General features: G+C 39.6%; 1 protein-coding gene and 1 long non-coding RNA gene across 2 annotated transcripts in view; one reads left to right on the top strand and one right to left on the bottom strand.

The window, feature by feature from the left end:
* LOC104672904 overlaps positions 1 to 12,627 on the bottom strand; it is a 54,935-nt gene extending 42,308 nt beyond the window's left edge. Inside the window, exon 1 of the long non-coding RNA XR_749456.1 lies at positions 12,502 to 12,627. This is a non-coding gene — a long non-coding RNA (uncharacterized LOC104672904). The remainder of the gene's footprint in view (positions 1 to 12,501) is intronic.
* The window catches only part of FRMD6 (FERM domain containing 6), a 256,303-nt gene that overhangs the window by 104,631 nt on the left and 134,483 nt on the right, over positions 1 to 17,189 (top strand). The window lies entirely within an intron of this gene.

Raw genomic sequence — 17,189 nt, forward strand, 5'->3', positions numbered from 1 at the left:
TAAGTATAAAATTAAAATATGAAAAAGAAGTAAGTGGTCCCCGTCTCTGAAAGTAACATTGAGGGACCTTCCTACTGACATTAGCTGCAATGATGTTCTTATCACTGCTCTGTGCATTCAATTGAACAAGACAAAGTTTAGGGTTACAGCATGATGGAAATGAACTCCCATGACCCCTGAGAGTCAAGCGCTGTTTGGGTTAGGATTTTAGCTATTTTTCACCCATATTTTCTTTCTTTTTCATTATGTTCTCTGGCATTGCTATAGTCTGAATTACTGTGCTATTTCATATTCTCTCTTCTAATTTTGTTTTAGACATGTTAAAAGATGAATTTTTATTAGGTCTTAGCAAAACTAGCACAGAGAGAAGTTTAAAAGAAAAATAGGTGTTCTGTAGATCTCTATTTGATTATGTAAGAAAATTATAAATTATAAATACAAGGAGCAGAAATACCCTCCCCTGCTGAAATATCTTCTACATCTACAGGAATATGACCCAAATGGGGACCATGGTTCTCCCATTCCCTTTGAGACAAATTTTAGTGATCAGCTTGAATGCTCACATGAGGAGAGTTTTAGATCTCCTAAAACGACTTCCACCCCAGGCTGCCCCAACCTCACACTCTGATATGCCACCATCTATGCCTAACAGGTCTCAGTTGAAAGAATTCTGGCTACCTTAAACTGTAAAGCATTAAATCAAAGAACACAGAGAGGCTCACAGACTCATGGGAAGGCCAGAGAATCAGACACAAAACCCACATAGGGAACAAAGGAAACTCATAAAGTCTCATGCCACATGAACAGTGTGGTTTGGTCACTGCCATTTCTGGGGACTATGCACCATGGCTGATGCCATTGTCACTGAGCAGTGGCTGCACCATGACCACCATGAGCCCTAAACTGTTCAGGCTTCTCTGAGTCACTCACTCTGATATTAAACACCCATGGGAACATGCAGTTGACTTTCTAGCTCACAGCTGATAATGGGAAGGGGATTCAGATGATGGAGAGCTGGAAAATGACAAATCTTTACTTACCTTCCCATCCTTCTCTACCTGCTCACATTATACCTTGAATTAAGTATGGAACAAGCTTTCATTCTTTTCCAAAAAGAGTTTTTAGTCCCTACAGCATTATCAATCCCATTTTACAGATGGGAAAACCACAGGGTAAGTGACTATAGAAGGTCCTAGAGAGTATTTATCACTCCTAGATTTTTGTTTCATGTACAGGTTTTAAAACACCACCACCCAGTATTGTTTTGTTTTGGGTTTTTTATTGTTGTTTTTGTTTGTTTGTTTGCTAATGGAGTCTTTTTTACTTTTCTAATGAAACCCCGCAAGAAACTGTAACATCTAAGGCAGATCAAAGCAGATCTGCTTGGGTTGAAGAAGGGTGAGGGAGAACAGAGCCCCATCTGCTTGGCCTCACACTCCTCATTTCACATACACAAAACACTCTCCACTGAAGGATGAAAATGCTACTGCCAGCCTCAGCCAGAGAGGCTGATCATTCCTGGCTCATTTTCTGTTACTACTCCTCTGGCTCTGGGGTTGGGGACAGGAAGTAGCTCTGAGTTCAAATAGAGTTGGCTGTGCATACCCAATTGTGTCCATGGCCGTGGTCCAGCATTTCTTAAAACAAGTTCCATAGAACACAAGTTAGTCCAGATATCAATAAATGATCACGTAACTGAGGCTGTGCATGGTGGCTCATGCCTGTAATCCCAGTGCTTTGGGAGGCCGAGGCAGGTGGATCACCTGAGGTCAGGAGTTCGAGACCAGCCTGGCCAACATGGCTAAACCCCGTCTCTACTAAAAATACAAAAAATAGTGGGGCATGGTGGCAGGTGCCTGTAAGTCCAGCTATGCAGGAGGCTTAGACAGGAGAATTGCTTGAACCTGTGAGGCGGAGGTTGCGGTGAGCCAAGATTGCGCTATTGCATTCCAGCCTGGGCAACAAGAGCGAAACTCAAAAAAAAAAGAAGACCAGGTAAGTGAGAATTTTTTTAAAAGTTTTGTTAATGTTGGATTTCTTACCTTATCTAAAAAATGTAGAAAACAATAGGTTTGTAAATCCCAGTAAATTGAAAACATTGCTTACCTACAAGGAAGGACTCCCTGAGAGTGTCATGACACTCTAAAGAAGCAGAATGATGTTTAGATTTTTCCAAACATTTGACCAGAGACCTATTTTTCAAGTTCTATTTCTCAGAGGCAGCCTCTTGGATTTTTTTTTGGTTTGTTTTTGTTTTTAAATGCCTATCAATATAATTTGGCTATTTTTGGAGGCAGGATTAATTGGTTTGTACCCAGTCATTTTTTTTTTTTTTTACAAGTGTTCCTCTAAAGCTTGTAAATCCAAGAAGAAATGCTAAATTCACCCAGGAAAGTTAAACCCCTCTGAGTCCCTAATATCTGAAGGATCTAGTTTATGCAACAGCATTTCTCTGTCAAGTAAGAGTACAGACTGTGTGGCTTACAACTCAGAAAAATCCTAGGCCCAGATACTCTCAGAACAGTAACAACAGTAATTACAACTCTCTAAAAGGGGTCTGTAAAGTTCAATTACAAAAGACAGTGAGGTGAAGGGATATTTGCTTTCAGACACACTTTTTAAAAATCCTAGTGGCTATATATTTACTCCTCAAGGGAAATGGAGATGTCTCCAAAGATCTGATCCAAATGCAAAAGGTGACCAAAGTTTTGGAGAAGAAATAATTTAACTGGTTGGAAGGCATCCAGCTGCCCAGAGCAATCTCTTCCAGGTGGACAGCTGTGACTTACTGTTTCACTCTGTGGAAGTTTACGTGTAGCCTGATTTAGATAAACCTCGCAGTCCCCTGTTGCCTTTTTCTTCAGAGGAAACCTGCTCAGCCTGGATTCTAATATCTTCCTCAACTGCATCTTTATCTCACCAATTCATTCTCAGCTTAGATAAATCACTGACCCAATGGGAGCTGCTGTGGGGGTTTTTTTGGTTCATTTCGTTTTGTTTTGTTTTAGTATAAAATTGAAGCAATCATAACTTCTCTGTCACCTCTGAGGGCTGTGGTGAGAATCTGTCATGTTGACCAGGGCCAAGGCCAGTCTATACTGCATCTTTGTGTAAATTAGGTAAAGGCAGCCCTTCTGGAAGTATGTGGTCTGATGGCTTGGCTTAGGCTAGCAGCATAGGCTTGATTACAGCCCCACACCTCAGCAGCTGGTACAACTTACCCAGTTGCATGCCTCGTGTCAATATATGCAAAAGGACTTTGTAAGCTGAAAAGTGCTTTCATTGGGCAGTATTGTGAAGCAGCCAAGGGCAGGATTACAGAAACCAGGGTTTTATTACAGGCTCACTACAACATCTGTGTTGAGCCTCAGGGTCCTCATGTGTGAGACGGAGATGACAGCAAACAAGGTCAATGTGAAGATTAAGTGAGATAATGTCTGAGAGTACCTGGAACATAGTAAGCTTGCTATTGGTAATAGTAATAGTATTACTATTATTACTAAAGTGTGGGAAAATGGACTTTTTGATATTATTGTCATTTTATTTCTAAGATCCTATATTCCAGCCATATTAGTTTTCTCCTTCTTCCCAACTTACCCACATACACTGGCCAATCCCTGGGCTTTCCCTATGTTGCTTCTTACTAGGGAGCACCTCCCTCTTTACCAATCTATGGCTCTCATTTTACCATTCCCCTGGTGTTTCCCCAGTCACATAAATTATGCTACGGCATTATTGGAGACTAGTAATAACAGGGATACAACTTTATGATATAAGGCTAAGTTAAAAGAGCAAGTACAAAATTATATATTCATGATCTCAATTTTGTAATAAATGTCTGTCAAGTTGTCCATGTAGACTGTTCACATTTTGCATGGGTCCGCAATGCATGCATTTTTGTTACCATGAGTTAAATAATGCCCATTTCACAACAACACAGTTCACATTTCAGTTATCTCAGTATATTAACTGAGTAATTGCACAAACTTCACTGCTAGCAATTCAGTCCACAGATCACTGTGGGAATGACAGATGCACATCATGATCGGTGACCAGTCACATCCTTGTTTTCTCAGTCGGCCTGTGATTGGTCAGACTGGGTTAGTGCCCCTCTGTTATTCAGTTCCGGCACAGACAGCACCAGGTTGCCTCCTTCTCTGCCGGTGATAACCCTACGTGGCATTTTTTAAAACTGGGCGATCAAAACAGGAAATTGGTCAACAATGATGAAAATGCAGCGAAGAAATGAAAAGTGACAATGGTGGAAGTTAAATATGAGTCTGATGTAAACAAAGTTATGGCAGAATTAGCTGACCGTGGAAATCTGGACACCACCACCCTTTGAGAGACACTAGACATGGAACCCAAGGAACTTAGTTAAGGTGAAATTGACAGATAAAGAAAGTGGTGGTGTTGAAAACACACAGAAGAAGTGACGCTAGCAAAAAAAAAAAAAAAAAAAAGAAAAGAAAAAACACGCTTTACATTAAAGGAACTATCAGAGATAGTTCACATCATTGAAAGTGCAAAGGACAAGTGCTGGAAGCTGATCCAGACTTAGAAGTATGACAATTTGCAAAAAAGATGCTTGCTCCATATTGTAAGTTATACAATGAAAGATAAACCAGCATTATTCAAACTACTTCTGGTAAATTTTTTACAAAGAAATAAAACACTTTAATTCTCAACATTTCTATATTTTAAATTCAGAGTACTAAAGATTAATTTTACTATTTTTTTCTTTTCTTTCTTTTTCTGAGACTGCTGGAATGCAGTGGTGCAATCTCAGCTCACTGCAACCTCTGCCTTCTGGGTTCAAGCAATTCTCCTGCCTCAGCCTCCCAATTAGCTCAGATTACAGTTGTGCACCACCATGCCCAGCTAATTTTTGTATTTTTGGTAGAGACGGTGTTTCACCATGTTGGCCAGGCTGGTCTCAAACTCTTGACTTCGTGATCCACCCTCCTTGGCCTCCCAAAGTGCGTGAGCCACCACATCCGGCCACTATTTTTTATTTTCTTATACATTTATTAACAACAGTAAGAGAGGTTAATGACAAAATAATTTTCAAGGTTACAGAACAATTGGGTTTTCACCACTGATTGTTAAGAACTTTGCATGATTCTAGCTTTCGTGGTCATTTTTGCAGTCTCACACTATCATGCAAAGTGACAACTGCCCATGCCTATAGGAAAAAAATGACTGTTACAAATACACCAAAAAGTTAGTATAGGAGTTGGAATTATAGCTGGTTTTAGTTTTATCTTCTAAAATTTTCATATTTTCAAATGTTCAACAATTAGCACACATTGCTTTTGTGATCAGAGAATAAATTTTGATTTACAAAAAGACTTTGTTTAAAATTCAGCTCCATTGAGAGTTGTAGACCCCTTTGGCTCTCTCCTCGTTTCAGAGCCCTTTGATCAAAATATGGTTAGGATGCCTTGTTGCTGAACTATAGCTCTGTAAAGGCATTTGGGTTATTGCGTGTGTTTTAAAAATTAACTAAACTAAAATTTCTCGTGTATAGAAATGATGTATTTATATGTTATCCTTCCCATCCCTGGAGCCCTGTACAATGTTTAAATAAGTAATAAGTGCTCAATAAATAGTCTAATCTATCTCTCAAAAACTTGCCAGCAATTGCTGAAAAAATTACCCAAAGAGCATCAAGGAACACATTAGATGCCATTTGAACACAATGTAATAAATTTCCTGTAAAATTACTTGTGTTCTACTCATTTAATTAAAAATGTAATTTCCCTTCTTCAAACAACATAATTATTGAGAAGCTAGAGGCTCCTAAGTCATAATGGTTACAGTTTTTGGTTTCCATAGTAACTGTAATTCAGCCTCAGAGTCTTAACACATTCCTTTAGATTACAGCAAATAGGGTTAAATTTTTAATCTGTATGTACATATCAAAGCAAAGTTCTGATTTTTATAGAAGCCACAATTTCTATTTTTTAAATATTCATTTAAAATTAACAAAATATCTTACAAATGATTTTTTTTAAATGCATGCCCTTTGTTAAAAACATATGAAGTGCAATAAAAGACCAAACCTGTGCATTCCTCATTGTAGCACCTATTTTTAAGGCCTCCCTAGCTGAGTCAGCTCAGTCTTTGATGTGAGAGGAAAGGGATAAAGGCAGAGCTGATAGTTATGTGATGTTATTTTGTCACTCAGTTTAGTAAACAATGCCTTTTGTAGTTTTTACCTAAACCACCTTCTTATTTTTTATGGCATCCTGACGAGCTGCATTTCATTGCAGGGTCCTCGGTGTAGGTTGATGCTACTGATGGGATGTCAACACACCTGCACCTGCAGAGGGAAGTCTTGTGGGTGTGGAAAGTAGGCAAGGGACTCTGCAACGCTGCCCTAGAACAGCTCCAGACTTCCCTTCTGACAAAGAGAGGGTATTTGTAAGGTAGCCTCTAATGCAGCCAAAGAAACACGCTGACTTTCTTCTTAGATTTTAGCATTCACCTTTTCCCGAAGAATGTGAATAAGTAGAAGCAAAGACAAATCCTAATTTCAAAATATATCTAGAATTTTTAGCTCCCCTCCCACAGCTTTTAAAATAAATGTCTCCCTCCTTGCCAGCTTACTAAATTGTACCTGTGACAACAGGCAAATGAATGTCAGCAGAGTGAGCTGTGTCAGTACCAGCAGACAGTCGGCTGCTGCACGTATATTCCTATGCCTCTGAACGATCTTGCTTCACATCCTCTGCCCTCAGCCTTGTGAGACTGTAGTGAGCACATGACTGGGCCAGACGGGGTGAACTTGTGCTTTCTAATGACGAATCCAGTTGTTTTGATTCTGTCTTCTCTGCTGGAATTCATGGGCTTCATTCCCAAAGAGAAGAATCTAGGTAAACCCTGACTCCCATTTCTGGATACCAGACTACTTTGATATAGTAAGTACAAAATTGAAGATGGCAATTTGAAATATGTTGTGTGTGTGTATATATATATATATAGTAAGACCAAATGGCTTGGCATATACAGATGTACTCAGAGGGACAGCAGAACAGGGTGTGTGAAATGGGAAAGCCACGGTGAATTGCTGATGGAACCTAGATGAACTCACGGCATTGCTTATACCCCCTCCAGAGATTTACTAAGAACGAGAAATGAGTACATTTTTGTTTGTTTGTTTTTGAGATGGAGTCTTGCTCTGTCGCCCTGACTGGAGTGCAGTGGTGCGATCTTGGCTCACGGCAACCTCTGCCTCCTGGGTTCAAGCGATTCTCCTGCCTCAGCCTCCTGAGTACTGGGATTACAGGCATGCGCCACCATGCCCAGCTAATTTTCATATTTTAGTAGAGATGGGGTTTTGCTATGTTGGCCAGGCTGGTCTAGAACTCTTAACCTTAGCAGATCTGCCTGCCTCGGCCTCGCAAAGTGCTGGGATTACACACATGAGCCACCACACCCGGCCATAAGTACATGTTTTAACCCTTGTCCACCCCAAGGACCCAACTCCCCACTGTGCTTGGAAATGGGAAATAAAGCGGGAAGAGTCCCTGTTATTTACAGGTAGCAAGACTTTGGCCAGAATTGTTAAGCAAGAGCAAAACTGACTGCTTTGAATACTTGTTCTTTCCTTTGGAGATGGTGTCTTCAGGAAAATTACCAGAACATATATAGAAGAGAAATAAAGAATGATGAGCTGTTGGGTTAACTCTGGATGCTCAGCCTCAACAGAAGGGGTGGGGAGTCCTGGACTGTGCTAGACACCAAAAGAAGGAGCCTGTAGTTCTCATCCTCCTCTGTGCTAGGAGACCACATGGACCAATGAGCCAAAGCTGTCGGAATAGGTGGACTAAGTAGATGCTTATGCAATGTGATTTGAGAGTGACGCATCCTGCCAAAGCTGCATCAGTCCCCTCACTCTGAGTGCTTGGAATTCTGACTTTTAGAGTACCACTTTTAGGCTAAGGCATTATTGCCAAAAGATCCCTTTGAACTCAAATCTGTACCCTGAAAATATGATGTATTTTGTTATTAGATCCCATTTTCTCAGATTATTCTACAAAACACTTTAACATTTCCTAGAGTCTGGGAAACAGGATACTCTGGAATCAGGGAACATGGGACTGGTAAACTTTGATTATGTTGGAAAGGTAGAGACCAAAATCTACTTCCAGGGTAGACAGGGATATGAAAGTATTGTTAACAGTGTGAAGGCTCATCTCTGGAGTGAGTGAAGTGTCAGAAAGAGAAAGAACATCTATAGGGGAGTACATAGGGTGAACCCTGACAGCATGAAATCCAGCCACATCTGCCAAATCAGAGATGGCAAGGGGAAGCCCTTCTGTTTCATAGAAAAGCCAATTAATGAGGATGAATTGAAGATAATATTGTAGATCAATTACATGCTGTAAAATATAATGTACTAGCTTTTCCATATGGCTATAGACTATGGTTCATTAAATTTTTTCAGTAAACAACAGTTTGCCTTCTTTAGAGTCTCAGGCACTAATGAGTCTTCTCCATTCTGGTTTTATTTTCAAACTAAACTATTGTCAATAATTAATTAATGGTATTCTAATGTAAATAGAATATAAGTTTCACAATCTTGCATTTATATTTCTTCTTCTTTTGGGTATGTAGGGTTTTATATATTTTGGTTTGTGCTGATGGAAAAATGTTTGACTTCTGCTGTTGAAATCATGGCCACCCACTGTTTTCTATAGTTATGAAATATTATAAGTCTTGTCACTTGCAGAACTAATGTTCCCACTGAGATGCCTCTCTAGCCTTTTTGATTAAAAAGCAGCAACAGCAAAAGACACAGCCTGGGACTGAGTGGCCTATTATTTTTGTGTCTCATTTGGTCACAGTAATTCTCAACCCAGGCTTCACATCAGAATGAACTATGCGGTTTTTTGGAATTGTGGAATTTCCAAGAGGAGAGCCTGGTGTGTGTGTGTGTGTGTGTGTGTGTGTGTGTGAAATTCCACAGGAAATCTGATACGTAGCCAGAATCAAGCACCCTCACATTACTAATTTCAGGGAATATTGCACTGTGAACCATGTAAGCCTGAGGTTGGGAGGTGATTTAAATTCTATTATAAGCTGATACTTATGATCTAAGACCCTGTCAAATGATCAGATCAAAATATTTTGTGTTCATTGCTCTCTCTGCCTCATTGTTTCTCTGGTACTTACATGAAAATTAGAAAAAGTGTACTCCTTCATAAGTTTATCCATGTGGCTGAGTGTCATCAATAATGACTTTCAGTGTGTAGCTTTATATATGGGAGGAAGTGTTTTGCATCCTGAGGGTGGTGGCCTGAGCTGTGGCTGAGTCTCAAGGCTCATGGTTAAGCGGTGACGCTTCTGTGGCCTGTGAATACCACTTGCAATGTGGGCACATTGGTGGGTGAGAGTTACTCTGAGCAGAGCCCCACCGCCTGGTTCAAAAGTTCATGGGCCCAGAAAGGGCAATGATGGTATAGAGACTCAAGAGAAAAGCTGTCTTTCACACAAGAGCATGCAGAGAAGATATGCAATGACCAGCTCATCCAAGGCAGACAGCACCCTGCATGTATACATGGGGTCCTCAGATCTGCTGCTCTGTTGTTGCAAGTTTACACATCACACATATGCCTCCTCACTTAGGAAAAACTGCATCACATTTGACTAACACATGTAAATATTCATTTTATAAATATGCAATTTTATAGGAGCCTGATTGCAATGTGTAAAAGAGGGAATTTGCTCATGAAGCAATGTTACCTATGATGTGCATATTCATTCACACATTTTTCCTACCATGTGGTAAATACAGCAACAGACATTATTTAATGTGTGCCACAGAATGCACTAGGTGATATGGGAGCTGGGAGATCATCACACATGCATTCTACCATAGAGAGCTTATCTTATGTTTAAAAAAATGAAATACATGCATACATAACTAGAATGCAGGGCAGAATGTGGCACATGCCACACAGTACAATGGAAGTACTTTGCTATTTCAGCATAAGGAGATTGACCCTAGCTAAAGGCAATTAGGAGAAGCTCCCTGGAGGAGATAGCATCCACCCTTCATTCTGAAGGCTATATAGGATTTGGACAATGCAGAGCTTAGGGGAGGGACCAGGTGTGGAGGCTTTCCAGGCAAAAGGAATAGGAGTGAGCAGAGGCATAAGATGGAGACCTAGAGCCTACAGCAAGTTTGGCTGGAATGCAGAATGTGTGACGAGGAAAGGCAGCTATGCCACCCTGTAGAAGGCCGTCCTGGTCAATGAGTCAACCTCTCTGTGCCCCAGTTTTTCATCTGTAAATGGGGATAATGGTGCCTACTTGATAGGGCTGTGTGATGAATGAATGAGCTAATATATATAAACTACTTAAACCATTCCTTGGTGCATAGTAAGTGCTCTATAAATGTTCAATCCAAGTTATTAAAGAAGGCGGTAAAGAAATTCCAAGACCAGATGATCTCTAAGATGGTTCCATTTCTAAGGATCTAGCACTCAGGGCCACTGGAAGTTCTGAGTGGTCTCTGAGGGTAGCGTGCAGCGCCCAAGACTGCCGTGCCATTAAACCTGATGACAGTTTGGAGAACAGTGTGGGAAGAGAGTGAGGTCTAGAGACAAAGATGATTCAAAACAGATGCAGATGGCTGCCCCCAACCATCAATTTTTGCTGTTAATATTAATATGGAATTTGAAGAAAAAAGTAAGAGGCCATTTTATGCCATTCCCTGATTTCTCCCCAGTGGAAAATTCCCTATTTTCAGTTGCTTTCAACTCTCTTTTGTGTTTTCATTGACAATAAAATTATTTAAAAAGAGTGAGGGAAAAAGAGTTTTGCTCTAGAGAGGAGAAAAAATAAAAGAAAAATAATCTCTCCCCCTACGCCCCCAAAAAACCAAACCAGAAATTAACATTATAATCTATAGTCACTGACACAGAAAGTGGTCCCAAGAGCCAAACCTCATCCATTGCCTTCCTGCAGAAGCACCCCAAGTGTGATTGAGAACAAATGAGGGGAGTTGTCAGGGTATGTGGTGAATATCAGTCTGACTGCTTATTGTTGCATGTCATTGCCTTTCTTCTTTTTAAAATAATTTTAACTTTTATTTTAGATTCATGGGGTACATGTACAAGTTTGTTAAGTGGGTATATTGTGTGATGCTAAGGTTTGAGATACGAATGATCTCATCACCCGGGTAGTGAGCATAGTACCCAATAGGTAGTTTTTCAGTCCTTGTCTCCTTCCCTCTCTCCCCATTCTGGTGGCCTCCAGAGTCTACTGCTGCCATCTTTATGTCTGTGAGTACCCAGTGTTTAGCTCCCACTTATCAGTGAGAACATGTGGTATTTGGTTTTCTATCTCTGTGTTACTTCATTTAGGTTGCATCCATGTTTCTCAAAGAACATGATTTCATTATTCTTATGGCTGTGTAGTATTCCATGGTGTATATATACCACATTTCCTTTATCCAGTCCACTGTTGATGTGCACCTAGGTTAATTCTGTCTTTGCTATTGTGCATAGTGCTGAACACACAAGTGCATGTGTCTTTTTAGTAAAATGATTTATTTTCTTTCAGATAAATACCCAGTAATGGTATTCCTGGGTCAACTGTAGCTCTGTTTTAAGTTCTTTAAGATATCTCCAAACTGCTTTCCACAGTGGCTGGACTAATTTACATTCCCACCAGCAGTAAGCATTCACTTTTCTCAGCAGCCTTGCCAGTATCTGTCTTTTTTTTTTTTTTATTTTTATTTTTTTACATGATAGCCATTCTGACTGGTGTGAGATGGTATTTCATTGTGGTTTTGATTTGCAGTTCTCTGATTATTATGATATTGAGCATTTTTTCATGTTTGTTCGGTGCTTATATGTCATCTGATCTTCAACAAAGTTGACAGAAATAAGCAATGAGAAAAGGACTCCTTAGTCAATAAATGGTGCTGGGATAACTGGCTATCCACATGCAGAAGAATGAAGCTGAACCCCTCCCTTTCACCATATACAAAAATTAACTCAAGATGGATTAAAGATTTAAACGTAAGACCACAAATTACAAGAATTCCAGAAGAAAACTTAGGAAACACCATTCTGGATATTGGCCTTGGGATAGAATTTTATGACTAAATTCTCAAAAGCAATTGCAACAAAAACAAAAATTGGCAAGTAGGGCCCAATTAAACTGAAGAACTTTTGCACAACAAAAGAAACAATCAACAGAGTAAACAGACAACCTATGAAATGGGAGAAAATATTTGTAAGCTATACATCCAACAAAGGTCTAATATCTAGAATTCATAAGAAACCTAAACAATTGAACAAGCAAAAAGCAATTAACTTCATTAAAAAGTGGGCAAAAGACATAAACAGACTTCTCATTGCCTTTCTAAGGCAGGCACAGGCTTCCTTAGTTGTTCTGGCTCTTTTTTCTTCAAGCTTTGTAGCCAGGTTCTGAATGAAAATCATCTCCCAGGTAAAATTCCTTGTTAAATGCTGAAACAAATACCTTTGAGACCCTCTGACTTCTCTGTGCCTGGTTCTTTTTGCATCTAGTGTGGCCTCTGAGTGTACCCATGGAGGCTCCTGGGTCCTCAGAGTCTGGACAGGGAGCCAGGAGTCCTGGCCTCTATTTCAGCTCCCGGTGGCCAACCTGGGCTTCAACCACCACACAGGCTCCTGACTACTCCTACCCAAAAAGAGTTGTTGGAAGACTTGAAATCACAGATCTGACAACTCCTGCACTTTGTAAATTCAAGATGACATTGTTACTGTTCTAATTTTTTTAAATTATAGCACTCTCACTTTTTCTCCAAAAAAGGTATAAACAAGAAGGCAGTTTGACTTGTTTACCTGAAGCTTTCCTTGGAGTTGCCAAAGGGAGTTAGTTACTTGAACACAGACACAGAAATACAGTCGATAGCAAAATAAGATATGCTGAGCTCAGGAGCTTCAGTTTTTTTCTGCATTGAGTAACATTTCAGAAAAGCACCTGCAATTGGGACATAATTTATTTATCAACAGGAATTCAGAATACTCCCTTGCAGTTGATTTTGGAAATCCCTGTGACCCTAGCAGAGTGCTATAACCAAGGTGAGAAAGGCTAGAAACAGACGTAGAATTACAACTACCAGAAGGAGAAGAGTTCATTGTGAATATTGAACACACACTGGCATTTGGCCACCAAACTCTGGGTCTTCCTTCAAAGTTCCTGACATACCCATTTATAAAGGAGGTTAATAATCACTTTGTACACACACCCCCACAGATACAGCTAAATAACAATTTTCATGATAAGCCTTTATTTTTCTGCAACTTAGAATTTAAGGCAGCAATTTCATCTACAATGTTTAAGCCCAGAATTTATTTTTGGCCCTTTCAAAAGAAAGTTGTACTCATTTAACTTTGGCTGGCAATATAAGAGAAAAAATGTTTTTAAAAGTACAGATTTTAATTAACTAGGCAATTTGCCTTTCTCTGAACCATCAAACCCTGGCCATTGCCAAAGGCAGGAAGCCAGACTAAGCAGAACCATGGTTAGATACAGGGAGGCAATGTCAAGGGCTTGCAGCAAGCAGCAGTTGCCAATAGCCTGGGTTAGTAATGTGCATATTATGTTAATATCCTATTAGCGCTTGGCTTTGAAATGAAAATTGGATGATTAAAGACAAAGATATTTCGGCGACAATTTTTAGAACATAGAGGTAAGATGTGTTTTTCACCACTCACTTTAAGCAGCACCCTCATGCCCAGATGTTGACCTTTAAGCTACCTCTCCTAGCTCTGGGATTTCCTGGCATTTCATGGGCAGACCTGTCCCCCAGCGTCCCCTGTGCTTTGGGTAGAGCTGAGCTCCAACTTTTGAAGCCTCTGGTCAGGGTTGGATGGATGGCAAGCAAACACTGCCACAAGAGAAAACCTGCTGGCTGGCAGCTCCTAGGTCAAAGCTTGTTTTAGTTTCTCAAGACCACCTTTCTATGAGACCTCAGTGAAGAGTTTTACTGTCCCAGGGGTTTAGGATGTGATTTTCAGGAAAAAAGACTCTTGCAACTTCAGTCTGGGTAACTTATCTTTCTTTGTCTACCTGGTGAGAGGATACCTTTGCAGGAAATGCTTTCACATCAACCCTCCATTGCCCTATTTCTCTTTGCCTGTCCAAGGGTTACCTTGGAGTTAGTGGTGAAACTTCCAGGTTCAGTCATGTGCTAAAGGACTCATGAATGCATTTTGTTTGGAGCTTCGCAAATCTCTAGAAATTTAGTAAATGACTCAAGAACTCCCTCTAAGCTCAAGTTGTTTAAATTTTATTTTTCTTTTTACCATTTATGCACAAGTAAAACCATGAAGTAGTGACCTCGACTGGATCAAAGGCTTAAGACCCTGAGGATATTGTGAAGCCATTATCCATAAGAGGAAGAAGGCAAGGTCCTGTGTCTATCAACACGCAGACAAATGTCCCTGACTGCCTAGGCTTGGTAACATTGAGCAATTATTTTTGTCCTTATCATAATTTAGTTATTTAATTTCTTTATCATTTTCTTGGCAGTTAATAGCCTCTGGTTTGAATTTTTATTTTTTCTTGTACCACAATTGTTCTGCCTCCCTGATTGTAAGCATCAGTAGATAAGTCATCTTAGCCTTCTTGGCAAGCCTTATAATACCAAAATCAACTTCCTAAATGAAAAGCTGGGTAACCAGTCACTCAAAAATGTTTTCTCCAGCATTCCGTTAGCCTCACTGGTGCATGTTCTTTTAAATGGAAATTATCAAAGGGAGAGTTGAGCCCTACTAATCACTCTTTAATGTGAATTAATTCATTCAGATAATCAGATGCTCCAAGAAATAGAATTAAACAAAATAGAAGTAATACTTGAACTTATGAAACTCTGGGAGAGGGTGGCCAGCTTACTAGGGCAGGACTTTGGGGTAATCAGGAGTATATGTCCCTGTATGTGTGTGTGTGTAAATCCAGGAGAAGGAAGGGTTGGAAAGAGAACTCTCACAGTTCTGTAACTTTGTGGCTAGAAACAGTCATAGACTTAGGTCTCTAAGGATGAATGGATGATTTGGAGCAAGGAAAGGCCAGTCACTTGCTTTTGTATGGCACACAGACTAAAGGTAGTTTTCACATTTCTAAATGATTAGAAAAAAATCAAAAGAAGAAGACCGTTTTATGACACATAAAAATTATATGAGAATCACGTTTCAGGGTCTATAAATAAAATTTTGTTGAAACACGGCCATGCTGATTCATTTATGAATTGTCTATGACTGCTTTTGTACTATGACGGCAAAGCGGAGTAGTTTCGACAGAGACCATATGGCCCACAAAGCCTAAGATATTTACTACCTGCCCCTTTACAAGAAAAGCCTGTCAACTACTGATCTAGAGCAAAGTTTTTGTTTCTTTTTCACTTTCATACATCTGGGCTAACAGTTTTTTAACACTTAAAAAATATTTCTTCCCTTTCATAAAATATTAGAATGTACAGAGATAATTACAGAGATGTTTATCCCAATATCATTAATATTCTTACAAAGAAACAAAACTTCATGCTAACCATGTGGTACTGGTGAAATTATGGTATAGTTATACAATTGATTGCTGTGGAATCATTTGTTGGTGCTATCGTCTAAATATTTGCATCACCTCAAAATTCATGTGTTGAAATCCTAACTCTCAAGGTATTAGGAGATGGGGTTTTTAGGAAGTGATTAAGTCATGAAGGCTGAGCCCGCATGAATGAGATTAGTGCCCTTATAAAAGAGGCATTGGGAGTTATACCTGATATAAATGATGAATTGATGGGTGCTGACGAGTTGATGGGTGCAGCACACCAACATGGCACAAGTATACATATGTAACAAACCTGCATGTTATGTACATGTACCCTAGAACTTAAAGTATAATAATAAAAAAAAAAAAAAAAAAAAGACTCCGGAGAGCCAGCTAGCTCTTCTGCCACATGTGGACACAGCAAGAAGCTACCATCTATGAACCAGAACTCCAGCCCTCACCAGACACTGAATATGCCAGCACCTTGATCTTGGACTTCCCAGTGCCCAGAACTATAAGAAATAAATTTCTATGATTTATAAGCCACATCGTTTATGATACTGTGTTATAACTGCCTGAATGGACTAAGACAAGTGGCATAAAAACCATGTTTCCAGTTTTAACTCTTTATGTAACATGAACCCATAAAAAATGTTTCAATCAAAAATATCATCAAAGAGCTGTACCAACCTTCAGATATGTGGTATCTGAGTGGTGGATTACAAGTGACTTTTTTTTCTTCTTTTTGCTTCTCACTATTTCTTAAATGGTTTTCAGTGAACAAATATTACTTTTATAAAAAGGAAAAACACATAATGAAAAACTTTTTCCTTTGATACTAGAGATGGTTAGAAAAAATAGAACAAAATTATAATATGTCAGATATTTTTTCATCCTTCCCCAAGGTAAAAATGTTCTCCTGGGAGACAGTGGAGCAAGGGCCTTGGCATTGAACTGCTCACTGGGTTGAGAAACCAAGACTGCCAATCACTAGTTATGTAATCCGGACTGAAGTGCTTACTATCGCTGAGCCTCAGTTTTCCAAGTTCTCAAATAAGGAAAATAACATCCTCTTAGGGCTTCTTCAAGCGTTAAATAAAATCATACTTAGAAAACAACTAAGTCACATGGTGACAGGCACAGAAGCACTAAAAAATGATTAATTTTCAACATATTTTATGTATAATATTTGCCATAAGATGTGCTGCCTTCCATGGTAATTTCTCTTGTGATACAAAAAAAAAAAAAAAAAAAAAAGACCCTAAGGTGAAATATATGGAGTGAGGAGCAGGGGAAGGTGAGGGAGCGAGTATCAGAGCAGTGAGGAGACAGATGCCAACTATCCTGAGCGTAATGGAAAATGGAGCAGTTCAGAAGAGCCACTGGCTTTGTCATTTGGTCAGGAAGCTTTCATTACTACTCGCAGTAGTGAGAGATCGCTAGATTGCTGGGCGGAGGCAGAATGTCTGCATGTGTGTGATGGTGCAGGTCTGGGAGGAAGCTTTTTCCAACAGTTCACAGTATAGTTCCACAGTTTTGAACACCCATTGTGTGAAAAGCACCAGGGATTCCAAGATGTGTAAGATACAGTACATTCCAGAGTGAGCTCTGGCCTTGTGGTGGGTTGGAAGGAATTGCTT

This window comes from Rhinopithecus roxellana, chromosome 5 (genome assembly GCF_007565055.1).
Source record: "Rhinopithecus roxellana isolate Shanxi Qingling chromosome 5, ASM756505v1, whole genome shotgun sequence".
Taxonomy (NCBI): domain Eukaryota; kingdom Metazoa; phylum Chordata; class Mammalia; order Primates; family Cercopithecidae; genus Rhinopithecus; species Rhinopithecus roxellana.